The sequence below is a fragment of the Chiloscyllium plagiosum genome, unplaced genomic scaffold (genome assembly GCF_037043375.1).
Source record: "Chiloscyllium plagiosum isolate Xiang-an unplaced genomic scaffold, Cpla_swu_hap1 HiC_scaffold_11, whole genome shotgun sequence".
Classification (NCBI taxonomy): domain Eukaryota; kingdom Metazoa; phylum Chordata; class Chondrichthyes; order Orectolobiformes; family Hemiscylliidae; genus Chiloscyllium; species Chiloscyllium plagiosum.
This window is the reverse complement of record NW_028270149.1, coordinates 15,799,942-15,821,396: the sequence shown is the minus strand read 5'-3', so window position 1 is coordinate 15,821,396 and position 21,455 is coordinate 15,799,942. Positions and strand designations below refer to the sequence as shown.

The 21,455-nt window shown below is 45.4% G+C and overlaps 1 protein-coding gene across 2 annotated transcripts in view; it reads right to left on the bottom strand.

Annotated features, from left to right (window-relative positions):
* rnf128b (ring finger protein 128b) overlaps positions 1-21,455 on the bottom strand; it is a 156,886-nt gene that overhangs the window by 121,835 nt on the left and 13,596 nt on the right. The window lies entirely within an intron of this gene.

Here is a 21,455-nt window from a genome sequence, read left to right as displayed (position 1 = left end):
TGTCAGTGTCATGTAGGTCATCACTAATGGAGATGGAGAGGTCCAGGAAGGGGAGGGAGGTGTCAGAGATGGTCCAGGTAAATATAAGGTCAGGGTGGAATGTGTTGGTGAAGTTGACGAATTGCTCAACCTCCTCACGAGAGCACGAGGTGGCGCCAATGCAGTCATCAATGTAGTGGAGGAAGAGGTGGGGAGTGGTGCCGGTGCAATGACGGAAGATCAACTGCTCTACGTAGCCAACGAAGAGACAGGCATAGCTGGGGCCCATGGCTACCCCTTTGGTTTGGAGTAAGTGGGAGGATTCAAAGGAGAAATTGTTAAGGGTGAGGATCAGTTCGGCCAAACGAATGAGAGTGTCGGTGGAAGGGTACTGTTGGGAACGTCTGGAGAGGAAAAAACGGAGGGCTTGGAGGCCCTGGTCATGGCGGATGGAGGTGTAGAGGGATTGGATATCCATGGTGAAGATGAGGCGTTGGGGGCCAGGGAAACGGACGTCTTGGAGGAGGTGGAGGGTGTGGGTGGTGTCTCGAGCGTATGTGGGGGGTTCCTGGACTGGGGGGATAGGACAGTGTCGAGGTAGGTAGAGATGAGTTCAGTGGGGCAGGAGCATGCTGAGACAATGGGTCGGCCAGGGTAGTCAGGCTTGTGGATCTTGGGAAGGAGGTAGAACCGGGCAGTGCGGGGTTCCCGGACTATGAGGTCGGAAGCTGTGGGTGGGAGATCTCCTGAGGTGATGAGGTTCTGTATGGTCTGGGAGATGATGGTTTGGTGATGGGGTGTGGGGTCATGGTCGAGGGGGCAGTAGGAAGAGGTGTCCTTGAGTTGACGTTTGAATTCAGCGGTATCGAGGTCAGTGCGCCAGACTACCACTGCGCCCCCTTTATCCGCTGGCTTGATGGTGAGGTTGGGATTGGAGCAGAGGGATTGGAGGGCTGCGCGTTGTGAGGGTGAGAGGTTGGATTGGGGGGGGGGGGGGGAGGTAGACAGGTTGAGGCGGTTAATGTCCCGGCGGCAGTTGGAAATGAAGAGGTCGAGGGCAGGTAATAGGCCAGCGCGGGGTGTCCAGGTGGATGCAGTGTGTTGGAGGTGGGCAAAGGGGTCCTCGGAAGGTGGGCGGGGGTCCTGATTGTGAAAGTAAGCTCGGAGGCGGAGGCGACGGATGAATTGTTCGACGTCATGGCTTGTATTAAATTCATTGATGCGTGGACGGAGGGGGATGAAGGTAAGTCCTTTGCTGAAGGGGGCGGAAGTGACATCATCAATCAGCGTGGGGGTGGCAGCTGCATTAGCCGCATGGCTAATGGCGGAATAGATTCCGAGGCCAGGGGAATCTTCTGGAATGTTTTAGGAGCGCTGGTTATGGAGGTGGGTAGATAAAAGTTTGTTGTACTTACAGTTTTTGATGTTTGAGATGGAATTGAAATACTGTTTGTTGAGAGTATGAATTCTCCTGAAGATGTAGTACCGAGTGGGTCCCTTGCAATTCTGAGAGAGTGTGGCCCTCAGCTGAGGCAGGGCAGACTGTAGAGAGGTTAGGTACCGGCGCATTGCTGCAAGCGTGGAGCGGAGGATCTTGAAGGAGAACTGTTGCTGGTGTTTTTGAATCTGTAGTCTGTACTGTTTGTCCTGTTCGGTACCGAACTCTGCTGGTTTAAAGGTGGTCCGGAGTCCGTGTGGGATGAGTTGGTTACGGAGGCAGGCACTGAGGAAGCAAATGTGGCTGTGGTAGCAAGTTTGTTTCACGACATGGTTGAAGAGCTTCAGGGCAGAGGAAATGACCTGGGAGTTGCAGTGGAGAGGGACTCCCTCAACAAACAGTATTTCAATTCCATCTCAAACATCAAAAACTGTAAGTACAACAAACTTTTATCGACCCACCTCCATAACCAGCGCTCCTCAAACTTTCCAGAAGATTCCCCTGGCCTCGGAATCTATTCCGCCATTAGCCATGCGGCTGATGCAGCTGCCACCCCCACGCTGATTGATGATGTCACTTCCGCCCCCTTCATCGCCACTCCCACAACCACTTCCACCCCTCTCAATTCCTCATGCATCACACGTGACATCACTTCCACCCTTCACATCATCGCTGATGCCACATGCTCAGTGACTTCCGCCACCCCTACTGCCGTGGTCACCACCACTTCCGCCCCCACCAGCGCCACTCACCTGCATTCTGCTGACATGCCCCCCACAGACCCCACTGTCACTATCCCCACCCCCCAGAACCCCAAGGGGAACACCACCCCTGCTCATGACTCCATCCCAATTCCCCCCACCACCACACCCATTCCAGTTACAGGCCCCGCCCCCACTCCCAGCTCCACAACCACACCAGATCCCAGCTCCCAGCCCTGCTGAGTTTTCACCATCCCCCCAGACCTCCCCCTCACTGAGGATGAATGATCAGTCCTCAGCAAAGGACTTACCTTCATCCCCCTCCGTCCACGCATCAATGAATTTAATACACACCGTGACATCGAACAATTCTTCCGTCGCCTCCGCCTCCGAGCTAACTTTCACAATCAGGATTCCCGCCCATCTTCCGAGGACCCCTTTGCCCACCTCCAACACACTGCATCCACCTGAACACCCCGCGCTGGCCTATTACTTGCCCTTGACCTCTTCATTTCCAACTGCCGCCGGGACATTAACCGCCTCAACCTGTCTACCTCCCTCCCCCACTCCAACCTCTCACCCTCACAACGGACAGCCCTCCAATCCCTCTGCTCCAATCCCAACCTCACGATCAAGCCAGCGGATAAAGAGGGCGGAGTGGTAGTCTGGCGCACTGACCTCTACACCGCTGAAGCCAAATGTCAACTCGAGACACCTCTTCCTACTGCCCCCTCGACCATGACCCCACACCCCATCACCAAACCATCATCTCGCAGACCATACAGAACCTCATCACCCAGACCATACAGAACTTCATCACCTCAGGATATCTCCCACAGCTTCCGATCTCATAGTCCAGGAACCCCGCACTGCCCAGTTCTACCTCCTTCCCAAGATCCACAAGCCTGACCACCCTGGCCGACCCATTGTCTCAGCATGCTCCTGCCCCACTGAACTCATCTCTACCTACCTCGACACTGTCCTATCCCCCCAGTCCAGGAACTCCCCACATACGCTCGAGACACCACCCACGCCCTCCATCTCCTCCAAGACTTCCGTTCCATGGCCCCCAACGCCTCATCTTCACCATGGATATCCAATCCCTCTACACCTCCATCCGCCATGACCAGGGCCTCCAAGCCCCCCATTTTTTCCTCTCCAGATGTCCCCAACTGTACCCTTCCACCGACACTCTCATAAGTTTGGCCGAACTGGTCCTCACCCTTAACAATTTCTCCTTTGAATCCTCCCACTTCCTCCAGACCAAAGGGCACACGTATGGGCCCCAGCTATGCCTGTCTCTTTGTTGGCTACGCAGAGCAGTTGATCTTCCGTAATTACACCGGCACCACTCCCCACCTCTTCCTCCGCTACATTGATGACTGCATTGGCGCCACCTCGTGCTCCCGTGAGGAGGTTGAGCAATTCATCAACTTCACCAACACATTCCACCCTGACCTTTAATTTACCTGGACCATCTCTGACACCTCCCTCCCCTTCCTGGACCTCTCCATCTCCATTAGTGACGACCGACTTGACACTGACATTTTTTACAAACCCACCGACTCCCACAGCTAACTGGATTACACCTCTTCCCACCCTTCCTCTTGCAAAAATGCCATCCCGTATTCCCAATTCCTCCGCCGGATCTGCTCCCAGGAGGACCAGTTCCACCACAGAACACACCAGATGGCCACCTTCTTTAGAGACTGCAATTTCCCTTCCCACGTGGTTAAAGATGCCCTCCAACGCATCTCGTCTACATCCCGCACCTCCACCCTCAGATCCCACCCCTCCAACCGTAACAAGGACAGAACGCCCCTGGTGCTCACCTTCCACCCTACCAACCTTTGCATAAACCAAATCATCAGCCGATATTTCCGCCACCTCCAAACAGACCCCACCACTAGGGATATATTTCTCTCCCCACCCTTTTCCGCCTTCCGCAAAGACCGTTCCCTCCGTGACTACCTGGTCAGGTCCACGCCCCCCTACAACCCACCCTCCCATCCTGGCACTTTCTCCTGCCACTGCAGGAACTGTAAAACCTGCGTCCACATCTCCTCCATCACGTCTATCCAAGGCCCTAAAGCAGCCTTCCACATCCATCAAAGTTTTACTTGCACATCCACTAATATCATTTATTGTATCCGTTGCTCCCGATATGGTCTCCTCTACATTGGGGAGACTGGGCGCCTCCGAGCAGAGCGCTTTAGGGAACATCTCCGGGACACCCACACCGCCCCGTGGCCCAACATTTCAACTCCCCCTCCCACTCTACCGAGGACACGGAGGTCCTGGGCCTCCTTCACCGCTGCTCCCTCACCCACCAGATGCCTGGAGGAAGAACGCCTCATCTTCCGCCTTGGAACACTTCAACCCCAGGGCATCAATGTGGACTTCAACAGTTTCCTCATTTTCCCTTCCCCCACCTCACCCTAGTTCCAAACTTCCAGCTCAGCACAGTCCCCATGACTTGTCCGGACTTGTCCTACCTGCCTATCTCTCCTTTTCCACTATCCACTCCACCCTCTCCTCCCTGACCTATCACCTTCATCCCCTCCCCCACTCACCCATTGTATTCTATGCTACTTTCTCCCCACCCCCACCCTCCTCTAGCTTATCTCTCCACGCTTCAGGCTCACTGCCTTTATTCCTGATGAAGGGCTTTTGCCCGAAACGTCGATTTCGAAGCTCCTTGGATGCTGCCTGAACTGCTGTGCTCTTCCAGCACCACTAATCCAGAATCCGGTTTCCAGCATCTGCAGTCATTGTTTTTACCTCAACAGGGAGATAGTGAAGACTGCAGATACTGGAGAAGTTAGGGTTGGTGCTGTCAACTCTTTCATTTCGTTTACAGTCTGAGTTTGACGATTTACACTGTTCTGAACATGATTCAGGTGAAGACCTTCCCAATGGTACAGCTCTATCTTTCCAAAGTATTGGTGCCAGTCCCTCTGATTCAGAAACCATTTCACCCTTACCCTTTGTTTTGTATCCAGTATTCACTATTACAATCTTATTTACCCTATTTCAATTTGCTCATAGCTTGGTTGGAACCCTCCAGAGATTATTTATTTCAGAATAGAAATTTACTGTGACTTACACTTTACATGAACAATACAGTGAAATGTTTTGTCAGTCGCCAGACCACGGCTCCTATATTAATGACAGAAGTCATATGTAATAATAAAAAGAAATAAAATTAAGACAAAGTTCATCACAGCTCAGTTGTTACAAGAAAGCAAAGGAGGACCTGCTTTAAACTTATTCCTTAGCTGCTCATTCTTGGTAAAACCTTGTTCTCAGTCCTCCCTATGTCCACATTGTCCAGATGGATCATGACAGCAGTGCTAACTGCTCTGCCCTGTTGTTTTCTTTGGAGTGTTGGAAACTGAGGGGTGGCCAGACTGAGATTTATAAAATCATGAGGGGCATAGATAGGGCAAATAGGCAAGGTTTTTTCCCCTGGGATGGACGAGTCAAGAACTAGAGGGCATAGATTTGGGGTGAGGGGTAACTTTTTCACACAGAGGGTGGTGCACGTATGGAATAAGCTGCCAGATGATGTTACCTAGTATGGTGACAACATGTCTGAAAACGAACCTTCCAGCTCAGTGAGCAAACCTACATCCATGGATAGGATAATTAGACAAAGTCTGTTCTCTGGGATGGGGGAGCCAGAACTAGAGGGCATAGATTTAGGGTGAGAGGGGGAAGATATAAAAGTGCTGGCAAATGGGACTAGATTATTTTGAATATCTGGTCAGCGTGGGTGAGTTGGACTAAAGGGTCTGTTTCCGTGCTGTACAGCTCTATGACTCTATGACCACTTGAATAGTTTCCTGCACCACAGTGCTGTGGTCCATTTGTCTCGCACTCCTTGCAGTCTCTTCAGTGCCTCATAGTCAGGTCAGTATGATGGTGGAGTCTAGTGAATGCAATTGAAAGCGGAATGGTTGGTGGGTCTCAGATGGGATGGGGGACGGGGGGGGGGGGGGGGGGGGGGGTCAGAGCACAGCAGGTATTTCCTTTTCGATGCAATGTGGAGGTGACTCATCCCGAGCAACAGCTTCACCAACGAGGTGCACAGGCTATGATCCAATGGAGTAGGTTACACCACCCAGTTTTATACTGTTTGGACTGGTGGAGGGATCTCAAGTAGAGTCCAGACAGAATGCATCGCAACAGCCTGCAGGACTATGCTCTGCACAACTGCAGCAAGAAACTAGAAGATCGGAGGATGCTGACGAGTCGGGGTCAATAGGGACAGTTGCCTAAGGAAAAGGATGAGGACATTGAGCTGGAGGAAGCTCTCCCTGTGGATGATGGAACTCAGCTGCATTCTTTCTTTCTTGGCCAACCAGTCCAAAGATGTGCAGGTCAGGTGAATTGGCCATGCTAAATTGCCCATAGTGTTAGGTAAGGGGGTATGGATGGGTTGTGCTTTGGTGGGTCGGTGTGGACTTGTTGGGCCGAAGGGCCTGTTTCCACACTGTAAGTAATCTAATCTAATCTGAGTCTCAGGAGATGTGTGCTAGTTGCAGAAGACCATTGTGGTTGATCGAATTCTTGATGCCAATATTTGATTTACAGTGCGGTTGTGAACTGCAGCCACTTTCCATTTGCTTTGCGTTCTCGTTTGGTAACTGCAGATAAAAGCTCATGTTTGGACTTGTACAAATGCTTGCTATCTGTGACCATGAAAAGCTGAGGTTGGGGAATGAGTATCAGGGAGACTCTTCTGATGGGGTGCATCTAAAGACAACAGCAACTAGGGTGACAGAAAAGGGTTGTACCTGCAAAAGAGTGGCACTGCTGTGTGGCATTGTGGCTGCTATACCGTTACATTGCCAGGGAAGGGCAACACTGGATTGCCAACGTTACTTGCGTGCACACTGGCCTCACAAAGATGGCAGAGGCATAAGGGGTGCTGCTTTTTCCAGCAGATACCCATTGAGTGGTGAGTTGTCCTGGGACTGGAATGTGTTGAGGTAGGACATGATGGACACCAAAAGAGCATGATGGGTAGTTAATGCAGCAACTTTGGTAATAAACAGCGAGAAATCCCTCTAGGCCTCATAGTGCGCTGAGCGTTTTGGAGAGATTCCCACTTCGCCAAAAAAAGATTCGTCTCACTACCTTAAATCTCACCTACTTCTCACCTGGCGTTGTACACTCTCTGGTGTCTGGAGGCTGAAATCAATGAAGAGCACTTCCTGCTCTCCTCTGCGCAGAATTCCCAAGTTAACACCCACGCCTCAAATTTGTGCGGATCATCGGAATTTGAAGCTGAATGTAAACTGTGAAATTTTCAGAGGCTAGCAAACAAGGGGGACTTATGGAACCATAGGAGGCAGCCAAGAGACCACAGAATGCACTAAGAAAATATGTAAATGGATCAAACAAGGGTCAAGCAGATAAAAATTGAATGCCAGCAAGTGTTAGACACAAAGGCAAAACTGATCACATGACAGTTACTGAATTCAGAAAGAATAAATCTAAAATAGATCTTAGCACATCACCACGACACAGTAGCAATATTTAAAGCCAGCAGTAGGTGGGGCTACATAGTCAGTATATTTCAATCTGAGGTATAATGGTCAGACAGTGCCTTCAATATCAAATCCACTTCTGGCCAGTGAGACACAAGGGAAACACTCAATGTAAGAGGGAGTACAGAGAAGAGTCATGAGGCGGACACCCACTGTCAGATTTGCTGCTCTGCATGGTCGGATATCCTTAGTAATCTGGATATCCTTAGTGTTGAGTCCACCCACCTGTCTCATTAAACTTCAGGCGTAGTTATTTCAACAGCATTCATTGTGTTAATTATTTTTGCACCTTCCGGGCAGCACTTTGCACTTGTCTCATCACAGTTAGATTGCCAACATATTTTGTACAATGCATTTGATCTCCTGAACTGCTTCCTCCAATCTTCCAACCTCCCTCCCATCCCCTCCAAGATTTGACAGCATGCCCATTATCATCGACAGAAACTCACAGCTCTCCCAGTGAAATATCAAATTTAGCCGCAATAGGTGTGCTTGTATTTTATGTTAAATTTGTGTATCAGTACGGATGTTCATACACTGTTCGGTTCTAATTACTAAGCTGAATGTATGCATTGTTTTTAACTATATGTAGACTGCTGTGCTCTGACACAGACTTGACACTAGGGACTCCGCAGTTCCAACGCTCATAATTTGCTGGAGATCTCAGTTTTTGAAGAAGCTGGGAATTCACCCAGGAAGATTCAGAGCCGACATCCATGCTTTCAAAATGGATTGCTATGTTGTCAATATTAAGAAGTCACCAAGAGTGCAGAAGGAGGTCATGCTGATTTTAATGTATTCCCACCAAGGTGAAGAGCTGTAATTATACAATGTAGACTGTACTCTATAGTGTCACAAATACTGACAGGCTGACCTTTTGGACCTTCCAATTGCAGTTCCTTTAAATCCTAACATTCAGCTCGCTCTTGAGTTTGCTTCAAAGTGTAACTAGCCTCCCTCCCATGGAGGGTCACAAGGGCAAGACTCAAACTTTGCTTCAGCCAACATGGTTTGAGGAACAAACACAATTCACAAATAGAAATTAGACTGTGTAATTATTGAAACTACAACAAAATTACTTCCCCAAAAGCTGATCCTCATTTCTGGTCCATTGCCAGTAGCTGACCTACACATCAACAATGCTCCTTGTGTAGCCCAGACATCATGTGGGAGGGAATTGGATCAATTTACCCAGCTGTCAAATTCAATAGAGCTAAGCAACCAGAATAATATTTCACTACACATTGAGGTCACGGTCAGTGATAACAAATGCAGCCCCAACTTGCTATCGTTAAACACCAGCATCATCTGGAAACTCTTCTGAAAGATATTTTAACTGTGTAGATATCTTGGGGGCAACTTGCTAAAGGACCTTCGCAACTTTGATTGAAAAACAGGGTTATAAGTCATAAAGATAAGTTAGTTTGAAGAAATGCAATAAGGAAAAGAGCAATTAAGGATGGTTGGCTTGACATTCATAGTCACAGTCATAGAGATGTACAGCACGGAAACAGACCCTTTGGTCCAACTCACCCATGCTGACCAAATATCCCAACCTAATCTAGACCCACCTGCTAGCACTTGGCCCATATCCCTCCAAACCCTTCCTATTCATATACCCATCCAGATGCCTTTTAAATATTGCAATTGTACGAGCCTCCACCACTTCCTCTGGCAACTCATTCCATACACACACCACCCTCTGTGTGAAAAAGTTGCCCCTTAGGTCTCTTCTATATCTTTCCCCTCTCACCCTAAGTTTGATGAAAGGAAAATATAATGATTAAAATAAAGTTTAGAAAATGCATAAAAATCATTGCAACAAACTTCGGATCCTCCTCCTCAATTTTTGATATTTGTCACTTCTTCCTGGGGATTACCAAATTTCTCCCTTTAGATTAGATTAGATTACATTATTTAGATTTAGATTTAGATTAGATTACATTACAGTGTGGAAACAGGCCCTTCAGCCCAACAAGTCCACCCCGACCCGCCGAAGCGCAACCACCCATACCCCTACATTTACCCTTTACCTAACACCGGGCAATTTAGCATGGCCAATTCACCTGACCTGCACATCTTTGGACTGTGGGAGGAAACTGGAGCCCCCGGAAACTGGAGCCCCCGGAAACTGGAGCCCCACGCAGACACGGAGAACGTGCAAACTCCACACAGTCAGTCGCCTGAGGCAGAAATTGAACCTGCGTCTCTGGTGCTGTGAGGCAGCAGTGCTAACCACTGTGCCGCCCACCTTTCTATGTGTCTTCCCTCTCCTTTCTTGGTTTACTCACTCATCCATTTCTAAATTTCTCTGCAACCACCCCCATCCCTTTTGGTTTGCAATTTGTCAAACTCTCTATTCTTTGCGTGCCAATATCTCTATTTTTTAGTTCCACTTGCCCACTCTCCTCGTTATTTCCATGCCATTTTGTTCTCTCCCCTGCTCTTTGCTGGATAACTTCCCTTCACAATTGCATCGTGCCATCTCTTCTTCACTTGCCAATTTTGCCTTCCTTTGATGGTTCATTCCCTTTCCCTCTTCTCTTGCTTGCTGGAGCTGTGCCCCTTCTGTAATTCCAATCATTTCTCATTTTTAATGTAAAATATATTGTTCTGCGGGAGCAACACAATGAGGAAAGAGGAGAAATGTGCACTTAATAAGAAATTTTACAATCTCAACGCTTTTCACCAGCTTCTACTGCAGTTTAGTTAATTGCTTGATGGGTTGAAAATCACATTTCACAAGGTGCAGACAAAAACCATGAGATAATCTTCAGGTCACATTTATTTTCAGTCTCATGCTCTCAGTCTTATGGAAGTGAACTCTCAATGATTTCCACAATGACACCCATCTGACCAATTAATGAGGCAGGCAGCTTCACTCTGCCACCCAACACTCAATTCATTCCCTCACCGCCCTGCATCAGTGAGAAATACATGGAGATAGGAGTTGGAGTAGGCCATTCAGTCCATTGATCCAACTCTATCATTCAGTTAGACCCTGACTGATCATCCACTCTCAATACCATCTTCCCTCTCTATCCCATATCACTTAACATCATTAGTATCCAGAAATCTTTGAATTCCTATCTTGAAGCTGCTCAATGATGGACCTTCCATTGCCTTAGGACATAGGAGAGCAAAGAGGCCATTGAGTCTTCTCCACCATTCAGTGAGATCATGACTGATCTGATAATCTTCAACTCCATCTTCCTGAATTTTCCCCATGACTTAACAATTGGAAAACTGTCTATCTCAGCCTTCTACGGTAAAGAATTCACTACCCTCTGAGAGAAGAAATACCTTCTTATCTACGTCTTACAGGGGTGACCCCTTACTCTGAGATTACAGCTCTGCTCCTGGACTCTCCAAAATGGGAAACAACCTTTTCATGCTTTTCCTATCAAGTCCACAAAGAATTTTGAATGTCTCTCATTCTTTTAAACTCCAATGAGTACAGGCCCAACCTACTTAATCCCTGTTCATAAGACAGACCTTTCATATGCTGCATAAGCTGAGTGAACATTCTCTGGACACATTCCAATGCCAGCATATTTTCCCTCAGATAACAGGGGCCAAACTGTTTACATTATTCCGATCTTGTAAAGTTGCCTATTGAAATAAAGGCCAGCATTTCATCTGCCTTCTCTATTGTACACCTGCTAAATTTGTATGCGAGCTTTTTATTATTACAATTAGATGGCCTACAGTGTAGAAACAGGCTCTTCGGCCCAGCAAGTCCATTCCAACCCTCTGAAGAGTAACCACCTAGATCCATTCCCCAACATTTCTCCCTGACTAATTCACCTAATCTGTACATCTTTGGACTGTGGGAGGAAACTGGAGCACTGGAGGAAACCCACGCAGGCACGGGGAGAGTATTCAAACCTCACACAGACAGTCGCCCAAGGCTGGCTCTTTGAGGTAGCAGTGCTAACCACTGAGCCACCATGCTGGTGAAGAATTTATGATGAGGAATTATCCCAAATCCCCCATTTTAAGCATTTTCAGCTCCTCTCTTCTTCCTGCCAAAGAACATATTTTTCCACATTTAATTTCATTTGCCAAGATTTGCCCATTCCCTTAACCTGTCTATATCCCTTTGTAGACTCTGCCTACCTTATAATTTGCCTTCCTACCTATTTGGAGTCATCTGCGATAAAGAATTCCAAAGATTCACCACTGTCTGAGTGAAGAAATTCCTCCTCATCCCAGACTGATGTGGTTTGCCCGTTATTCAGAAGTTAAGTGTCCTGGTTTTAGTTTCACCAGGCAGATGCAACATCCTTTTCTCAGCCACCCTGTCACGCGCTGTCAGAGTTTTATAAGCTTCAATGAGATCATCTCTCATGCTTCAAAGCTCTGGAGGATATAGGCCCGGTTTCTTCAACCTCACCCTCATAAGACAATCACGTCATCCCAGGGAACAACCTGATGATCTTCCATTGTATTTCCTCTGTGCCAAGGGTGTAGTTGCTCAGGTGGACCACAAGGTTGTACACAATATTGCAGGAGTTGTCTCACCAAGGCTCTAAACAATTTCAAGTGAATATTTTTACCCCTAATATGAGTCCTTTTACAATGAAGACCAATTTACCATATGTTTACTAACTGATTTTGCACGTGTATGGCAACTTTTAGTGAATCACAAAATCTTTGTCTTTTGGAATAGAGGGAAAAGAGGAGAATTTTAAGTTCCTGGTGTGACAATTGCCTTCAACCTGTTATGGACCAAAACAAATCCCCTCAAGACATGTCAAGGAGATAGTCTAGATCTGTACTACTTCTTATTTTAAAGGGCAAATGCCAAGCATCATATTCCGGATGCAATTCAATTGGTCAAACTATCATCTTGATCAATTAGGTCAACGGGCTGAAGAGTAGCACATGGAGTTTAATTTGGATAACTGCAAGGTGTTGCATTTTGGTAAATCAAACAAGGGCAGAACTTGTACAGTTAATGGTTAGGACATGGGTAGTGTTGTAGAACAGGTACATAATTCTTTGATTTTTGCATCACAGGTAGACAGGATGATTAAGAAGGCATTTAGCACACTTGCCCTCATTATTCAGACCTTTGAGTATAGGAATTGGGACATAATGTTGAAGTTAGACAGGACATTAGTGAGGCCTGTTCTGGAGTACTGTGTTCAGTTCTGGTTGCCTTGTTATAGGAAGGATATTATTAAACTGGAGAGGGCTTAGAAAATATTTAGTAGGATGCTGCTTGAATTGGAAGATTTGAGTTATAAAAATAGGCTGGCAGGCAGGGACCTTTCTCACTACAGCGTAGGAGGTTAAGGGGTGACATATAGATTTATAAAATCATGGGGGGCATTCATAAGGTGAATAGCAAAGGTGCTTTCCCTAAGGTGGGGGGAGTTCAAAAATAGGGGGCATATTTTTAAGGTGACAATAGAAAGATTTAAAAAAGACATGAGGTCTACTTATTTACACAGATAGTGGTACATGTATGGAATGGTTTGCCAGAGGAAGTGGTGGATGCAGGTACAATTACAATGTTTAAAATGATTTGGAGATGCCGATGTTGGACTGGGGTGTACAAAGTTAAAAATCACACAACAAAGGTTTGGAGAGATAAGGGCCAAATACAGATAGATGGGACTAGTTTAGTTTGGGAACATGGTTGGCGTGGACTGGTTGGACTGAAGGCTCTGCTTCCATGCTATATGACTCTATGACTATGATTTAATAAAACATGCTTTACACAGACAAAATAAAAATAAAATAAAAGTATTGGTTAACTGTAACTCTTTTGAAATACTTAATAAAACAATAAACTACTTAATGGCTGTTCCAATGTAGTATCATCCCATAAGCACCCCTGCAGCAAAAGCAAGGCCAGTAAAATAGATTGTCTCACATACAATTCTCGCAGCATTTTCTTCTTAACCAACACCTAACCAGGTAGTACATTCTTTTTGCCGTTTTTTAGCTTCCACTGTGCTTTCCTTTACTACTTCAATAAAACTCACTGCCTTATGCTGTGTTCCCATATCCGTCCTCTCAGTGCTTTTGCTAAACCACCAGTACTGTGACTTCATGTGACCTACTCTATTATAGTGAAAACACCTGAGCCTTTTTACTACTGTCTCCCCCTCTTGGGTTTCCTATTTACCTGTGGTAAACTATCTTTCCTATCTTCAATGAGATTTCCTTTTTGCATACCATCTGAGGATTTCTCATTCCCCAATTTCTATCCCTCACAGATTGTCAGAGGCCAAACTTTGATTTATGAATCAACTTATAATTATTGGCCATTTCTGCTGCTAAACTTGCTATCTTAAGTCTCTGCTTTTTCACGAGTTCTCACTACTTCAGCAAGTGAAATTTTGAACTCCTCCAAAATAATCCTCTCTCTAAAAGCGTCATATGTCTGATATATTTTCAATGCTCTTCCTTGCCTATCAAAATTACCTTTGTTTGTTCCATTCAAGTTTAATGTATGTTTGACCAGGTTCCCTGCTTAGATTCCTGAAATGTTGCCTGTAGGCTTCCGGTATTACCTCATATGCACTGAAGATGGCATGTTTCACCTTTTTTAACTCCCCAGGTATCTCCTCTGATAATGATGCAAATACATCACTAGCTCTACCTATGAACTTTGTTTGGATCAACAATACCCACATGGTCAGCGGCAATTTCATTTGTTTAGCCACTTTCTGAAATGAAATGAAAAAGGCTTCTATATTCTTATTCTCATGCATATGATGGTTTTTGGTGACATTGTAAGTCTTTGATAAATGGAGACATTTGAACATCAGACTAGTAATCTTAATGTCAGTTTTCTGAGATGTTCAAAGCCACTGGAGCTTGCAGGGACTAGGAACAATAATGACAGTGGAGGTGAATGCAAAACAGTGTGCAGCCTTAATGGTAAAAGCTCTGCATTTATTATGATGGGTTTAATTATTCACAAAGTAATCACCTTAAGGGACTGTTTGTATAATTAAAAAGCAGAAATTTTCTAGGATGTGCAAGTGGAACCAATTATATTAGCTGTTTCAAGGAGCTAGCATGGGCTGGATGAGCCAAATCGACGTTTCGGGCAAAAACCCTTCATCAGAAGTGGGCTTTTGCCCGAAACGTTGATTTTCCTGCTCCTTGGATGCTGCCTGACCTGCTGTGCTTTTCCAGCACCACTCTAATCTTGACTCTGATCTCCATGATCTGCAGTCCTCACTTTCGCCTGGATGAGTCAAATGGCCACCTTTTCTGTACGAGTTTATGATTCACTAAGTACACTAATTTTGTCTTTTATAAGGATCTAAATAACATTACAATAACCAACCACTTTCCACCACTTGTGAGAATCATTGTCACTTAAGCTCCAAATGGGTTTTTTTTCCCTCATACAGTCAAAAACCAGCACTTCTGCTTTACCCTGAAAAACAGTCCTTTTAAAGCCATTGCACTGTCATCAAGGGACATTTTGTGCAAGTTTGTGGAGAAAAGAACTGTTATATTCCTACTGGCACGAGTTGAGGAACTTCTTGCATAAATATATTAATGAAATCAGGATGAAGGGAATCAACCAACTGTGCATGTGACACAACATTCCAGAACCTGAGGGCTGCAAACTGGAAAATCAGCAACTGCCCTCTCTATAAAGTGGCAGCAGAGAAGCAACATGGAGATGTTGCTAAATAGATTTAGCTTTGGGCATATGAATCTTGTTGGTGATGCTGGCATTTATTACCTGTCCTTAGACTACAATTACGCTACTTGCTGGGCCACATCAGGGGACAGTTAAGAATTAAACACACTGGCACTGAGCTAAGAATTGAAGGAGGAAAATTAATTGGCCATATGTCCATGTTCATATCCACTGCTATTTCTCTCTGCCTTCTTCTTTATGACTTAATCGCTCCCATTCGTGGTCTCTCCTCTCTTCAGCCACCATATCTCCTATTTCCCATGACCCCAGTTTCTCTCTCCATCTCAATTTGAAGTAAAATCTTGATCTCAGTTTGGAGTCCACAAACAATTGCAGATTTGTAATATTCCATTCACTGTCACCTAATGGAGATGTCTCAATCATTGATACTCGTTACAGGGTCTGAGATCTCCACCCCTCAAGGACCTTTGAGGGGAGGGGATGGCCTAGTGGTACAGGTCATTCTGCTATAATGTGACACTTGTATTCAATCTGCAGCCTTTCACTATGGAAAACCGCTATAGAAAATCATGCTGTAGACCACCGCTAATAGAAAATCGCTTTACCCATTCAGTTGAAAGTCCGTGTTATCCAAACAACGTCCACAATTCGTCAATCATGTTAAAGCAAATTGGGCTGATGAAACATGCATTATAGCAGAATGGCCTGCATTATTGCTGGATTGTGAATCCAGAGACCCAGGTAATATTATGTGGACCTGGGTTCAAATCCTGCCATGGCAGATGGTTGAATATGATTTCAATAAAAAAATCTGGAAATAAGAGTCTAATGATGACCATGAACCCATTGTCAAAAAATGTGAAACCTTGGGGAGTTTGGAGTTTGAAGTTTGATACAAACTGCAGGGAGAAAGACTTTCTACTGGCAGGAGGGTTCTGATCAGACCACATTTGGAGTATTATGTCCAGTTTTGGGCCCCATATCTCAAGAAGAACGTACTGGCCCTGGAGCGGGTTCAGAGAAGATTCACAAGAATGATCCCAGAAATGAAAAGCTTAACATATGAGGAACATTAGAAGACTCTGGGACTACACGTGATGGAGTTTAGAAGGATGAGTGGGGAATCTAATTGAAATTTACAGAATATTGAATGGCTTGGACAGAGTGGATGTTGGAAAGATGTTTCCATTGATAGGAAAGACGAGGACCTGAGGGCGTAGCCTTAGAGTAAAGAGAAGACCTTTTAGAACGGAGCTAAGGAGAAACTTCATCAGCCAGAGAGTGGGGAATCTATGAAATTCACTGCCACAGAAGGCTGTGGAGGCCAGGTCATTGAGTATATTTAAGATGGAGATAGATAGGTTCTTGATTGTCAAGTGGATCAAGGGTTATAGGGAGAAAGCAAGAGAATGAGGTTGAGAAAACTATAAGCCATGATTGAATGGCAGAATAGACTCACTGGGCTGAATGGCCTAATTTCTGCTCTTATGTGTTATGGTTTCTTATGGTCTTAAACAAGCAATAAAAACTTATGCAAAGTATTTAGTTCCTTTGTTTTTGGATTGTAGGACTCAATTAGGAAGATACTGCTTTAATCCAAGCAAACTGTGCAAAGAGATGGCTGCAGTCTTAAAAGTCATATTTACTGGAGCATTGAGTGAGTTGTACACTAAATGTACATTATGTGTTTCGTGGGAGCAGTCATCAGGGAGCCGATGGGTTCTGAGCGAAGGAAATCTGCCTGACAACAGTGTTTTAAGTGGCTTCTGACCAGGTGACCATAGCTTGTGTGAAGCTGTGCAGCAGACAACCATAAAACTTAGAAAGAGAAAGCATTGAAACATCTCCCTCTCTGTCTGTCATGTGGAGGTACTGGAAAGCTTCCAGATGTTTGCTGCTCACTTTTTGTTCTGCAAATCCCCAACTGAAAGAGAAATTAAACACCTTCACAGAGAATGGAAGGATGAATTCTCAACCAACGTATGAAAGAGAGCTTCCCCGTGCAAACAACCTTGTGTCAAAAGCAAAGAATTCAAAACAATTTGAAAAGGAGAAAAAGAAAACATCTCATCAAATCCAGAAGGCAAGAATAGACATTGGGCCACTTCAAACTGATGCTGGAAGCCTAGTGATAGGAGATAAGGAAATAGCAGGAGAACTTAATAAGTACTTTGCATCAGTCTTCACAGTGGAAGACATGAGTAATATCCCAACAATTAAAGGGAGTCAGGGGGCTGAGTTGAGTATGGTTGCCATTACAAAAGAGAAAGTGCTAGAAAAGCTAAAAGGTCTTAAAATTGATAAATCTCCTGGCCCCGATGGGCTACATCCTAGAGTTCTGAGGGAGGTGGCTGAGGAAATAGCAGAGGCGTTGGTTGAGATCTTTCAAAAGTCACTGGAGTCAGGGAAAGTCCCGGATGATTGGAAGATCGCCCTTGTTCAAGAAAGGATCAAGGCAAAAGATGGAAAATTATAGGCCAATTAGCCTAACCTCGGTTGTTGGTAAAATTCTAGAATCCATCATTAAGGATGAGGTTTCTAAATTCTTGGAAGAGCAGGGTCAGATTATAACAAGTCAACATGGATTTAGTAAGGGGAGGTTGTGCCTGACAAACCTGTTGGAGTTCTTTGAAGAGGTGACAAGTAGGTTAGACCGGGGAAACCCAGTGGATGTGGTCTACCTAGACTTCCAAAAGGCCTTTGATAAGGTGCCACACTGGAGGCTGCTGAGCAAGGTGAGGGCCCATGGTGTTCGAGGTGAGCTACTGGTATGGATTGAGGATTGGCTGTCTGACAGGAGGGCTTATGCCCGAAACGTCGATTCTCCTGTTCCCTGGATGCTGCCTGACCTGCTGCGCTTTTCCAGCAACACATTTTCAGCTGCAGAATGATCTAGACAGTTTGGAAGAGTTGTCCAGGAAATGGCTGATGGAATTCAATGTGAGCAAATGCGACGTCTTGCACTTTGGAAAAAAGAGTACAAGCATGGACTACTTTCTAAACGGTGAGAAAATTCGTAAAGCCAAAGTACAGAGGGATCTGGGAGTGCTAGTTGAGGATTCTCTAAAGGTAAACATGCAGGTTGAGTCCGTGATTAAGAAAGCGAATGCAATGTTGTCAATTATCTCAAGAGGGTTGGAATATAAAAGCAACAATATGCTACTGAGACTTTATAAAGCTCTGGTTAGGCCCCATTTGGAGTACTGTGTCCAGTTTTGGTCCCCACACCTCAGGAAGGACATACTGGCACTGGAGCGTGTCCAGCAGAGATTCACACGAATGATCCCTGGAATGGTAGGTCTAACGTATGAGGAACAGCTGAGGATCCTGGGATTGTATTCATTGGAGTTTAGAAGATTAAGGGGAGATCTAATAGAAACTTCCAAGATAATACATGGCTTGGAGAGGGTGGATGCTAGGAAATTGTTTCTGTTAGATGAGGAGACTAGGACCCGTGGACACAGCCTTAGAATTAGAGGGGGTAAATTCAGAACAGAAATGCGAAGACATTTCTTCAGCCAGAGAGTGGTGGGCCTGTGGAATTCATTGCCGCAGAGTGCAGTGGAGGCTGGGACGCTAAATGTCTTCAAGGCAGAAATTGATAAATTCTTGATGTCACCAGGAATTAAGGGCTACGGGGAGAATGCGGGTAAGTGGAGTTGAAATGCCTATCAGCCATGATTGAATGGCGGAGTGGACTCGATGGGCCGAATGGCCTTACTTCCGCTCCTATGTCTTATGGTCTTATGGTCTTAATGCCAGACTGGTGCTACCAAACTGTGTTTCACTGGTGTTTTTCCTTTTTCACCTTTATTGACCATGTCTTATTTGTTTTTGTGTGTCTGCTTGTGAATAGGGGAGTTTAAAAAGAGATCGATTTTAATTCTTGACGTTACAACTTAGCAATTTACATTTCCTAATTGCTGTTTGTTAAAGATAATTTGTTCATAATAAACAGTTATTTTCTTGTTAAGAACAGAAGCTGGGTGACTGCATTTTTTACCTTCAGTTCATCAGTCAGATAAATTGGGGTCTTTGGACAGTGTGACTAAATCTCCTAACATTTGTGATAGTGGAGCTTGATTTGCAGAATAATACCTCAATGAGAGTGACACTTCAAATTAGTTGTAGAAGGGTATGAGATGAGATAAGCAGCATTATTTTAATTCTGTGAATTGTTGTGAATTGGAATGTACTGACTGAAAGAGTGGTGGAAGCAGATACAATTTTAACTTTGAAAAGGAATTTGGACATATCCTTAAAATGGAAACATTTACAGGGCTGTGGGGAAATAGAAGGGACTAATTGGTACCTCTTTCCAAGGGCTGGCACAAATGGAAAGGACTGAAGTTCCCCAATGTATGTCATGATTGAATGACCTTAGACCTGTCTCCTGCGAGATAGAAACTACTGTCCCGCTCACTGCCTCCTCCCATGTGGGAGCCTTAGATGAATCTCAAACTATGGAAATTAGATTAGATTACTTACAGGCCCTTCGGCCCAACAAGTCCACACTGACCCACCGAAGCGCAACCCACCCAGACCATTCCCCTACATTTACCCCTTCACCTAACACTATGGCCAATTCACGTAACCTGCATATTTTTTTTGGACTGTTGGGGGAAACCGTAGCACCCAGAGGAAACCCATGCAGACACGGGGAGAATGTGCAAACTCCACACAGTCAGTCACATGAGGCGGGAATTGAACCCGGGTCTCTGGCGCTGTGAGGCAGCAGTGCTAACCACTGTGCCACCCATGAATAATTCGTGCTTTGAATAAGAAGTGACAGCAGCAAAACACCCATTCAACCTTTTCAATTGAAAACTGCAAAATGCAATATAAGTGACATTCATCAATGCTGAAATAAGTCACAAAAGTTCTTCTAATACAAGGCTGATCCATTTATCAAGGAGAAGTGTAGTTGCTGATATAATGCTGGATCCATGGGGGAGTTGTTTCCATGAGGGAGGACTGGAAAGCATTGGCTGGAAGAAATTATATGATTGTGTCTGGTGACAATGGGAGCCTGAACAGTGTGTTCAGCAGACAACACTGCTCCCTTATGGTGCGTTTTGTCTTCTTCAGCTTCTTGCCTTCTTTATTCCAGCCACTTTGCCATTAGACCTTTGACACAGATATGGCTAATCATCTTCCTGGCCTTTAGTAATCTTTTATACTTGAGAATAGACCTTGATCAGTCTAAATAATTGCATTGCTAGGATATCAAGATGTAACCCACGTGGCTACACAGGTCACACTGTACCTCTCCCCAGCTCTAACTCTTGTGTATCACATTGGTTCCATAAGCCCCAATGGCAAATGGTACCAAAAGCAGGAGGCCATACTCATCAGGAAAGACCAAATATTTGCTGGAGCTCTTCCCTTTTGAAAAACAAGCATGACTTTCCCCTCCCTGAAGGTTGCATAAAGGGTGGTTAGGTTCTGGAGGAGAAGGTCCATCGATGACTTTCTGACCTGCCACCAATTAAAGCCCTTATATGGTCAATGAATGGTCACATTAGGGTAAGAACTCACCACCTCCCTGATCCACTGTCTACCCTATGGTGTAGAAATCTGTCTAGTTACCAATCTGTGAACTGCATGTCAGTGGACCATTTCGGGGGTGGGGAGGGGATTAAGAATTGTGCACACGTCTGATGGAATTGGAGTCTGAATTGATGCCAATGATGGGAGCAAAAGTGCCCTGGATGTCTCGTCCTCTTCCTCCCACACGCGAGGGGGCCTCTGCAAGTCTGGGAGCAGGAGCAGAGGCCTCACTTACACAGTATTATGAAGCAGATTTCCAAATTTCCAGACACACTGGAGAATATTGGATGGCTGCCTCCAGTCCTCCCCCCCTCAGAACGCCACCAAAAATGTTACCTTGTTCTTGTTAGTAGGCTGATCCTGTGGGCTGTTCCAAAGTAAATAAATAATTGGCATCAGTCAGGCGAGTGCCTCTTCAGTCAGATGATCCTGTTTGAGTAATTACACACAGCCTGCACACTAGGTCGGACGTGTGGCCTTTCTCTTCGTGAATAGGCTGTCTTTCGGCACAATGATGCACAATGTCGTGTGTAGCCCTGCTTTGCAGCTGTCTGTTGGTAATGAAATCTCTGACCCTGGAAACACTGCGGCAA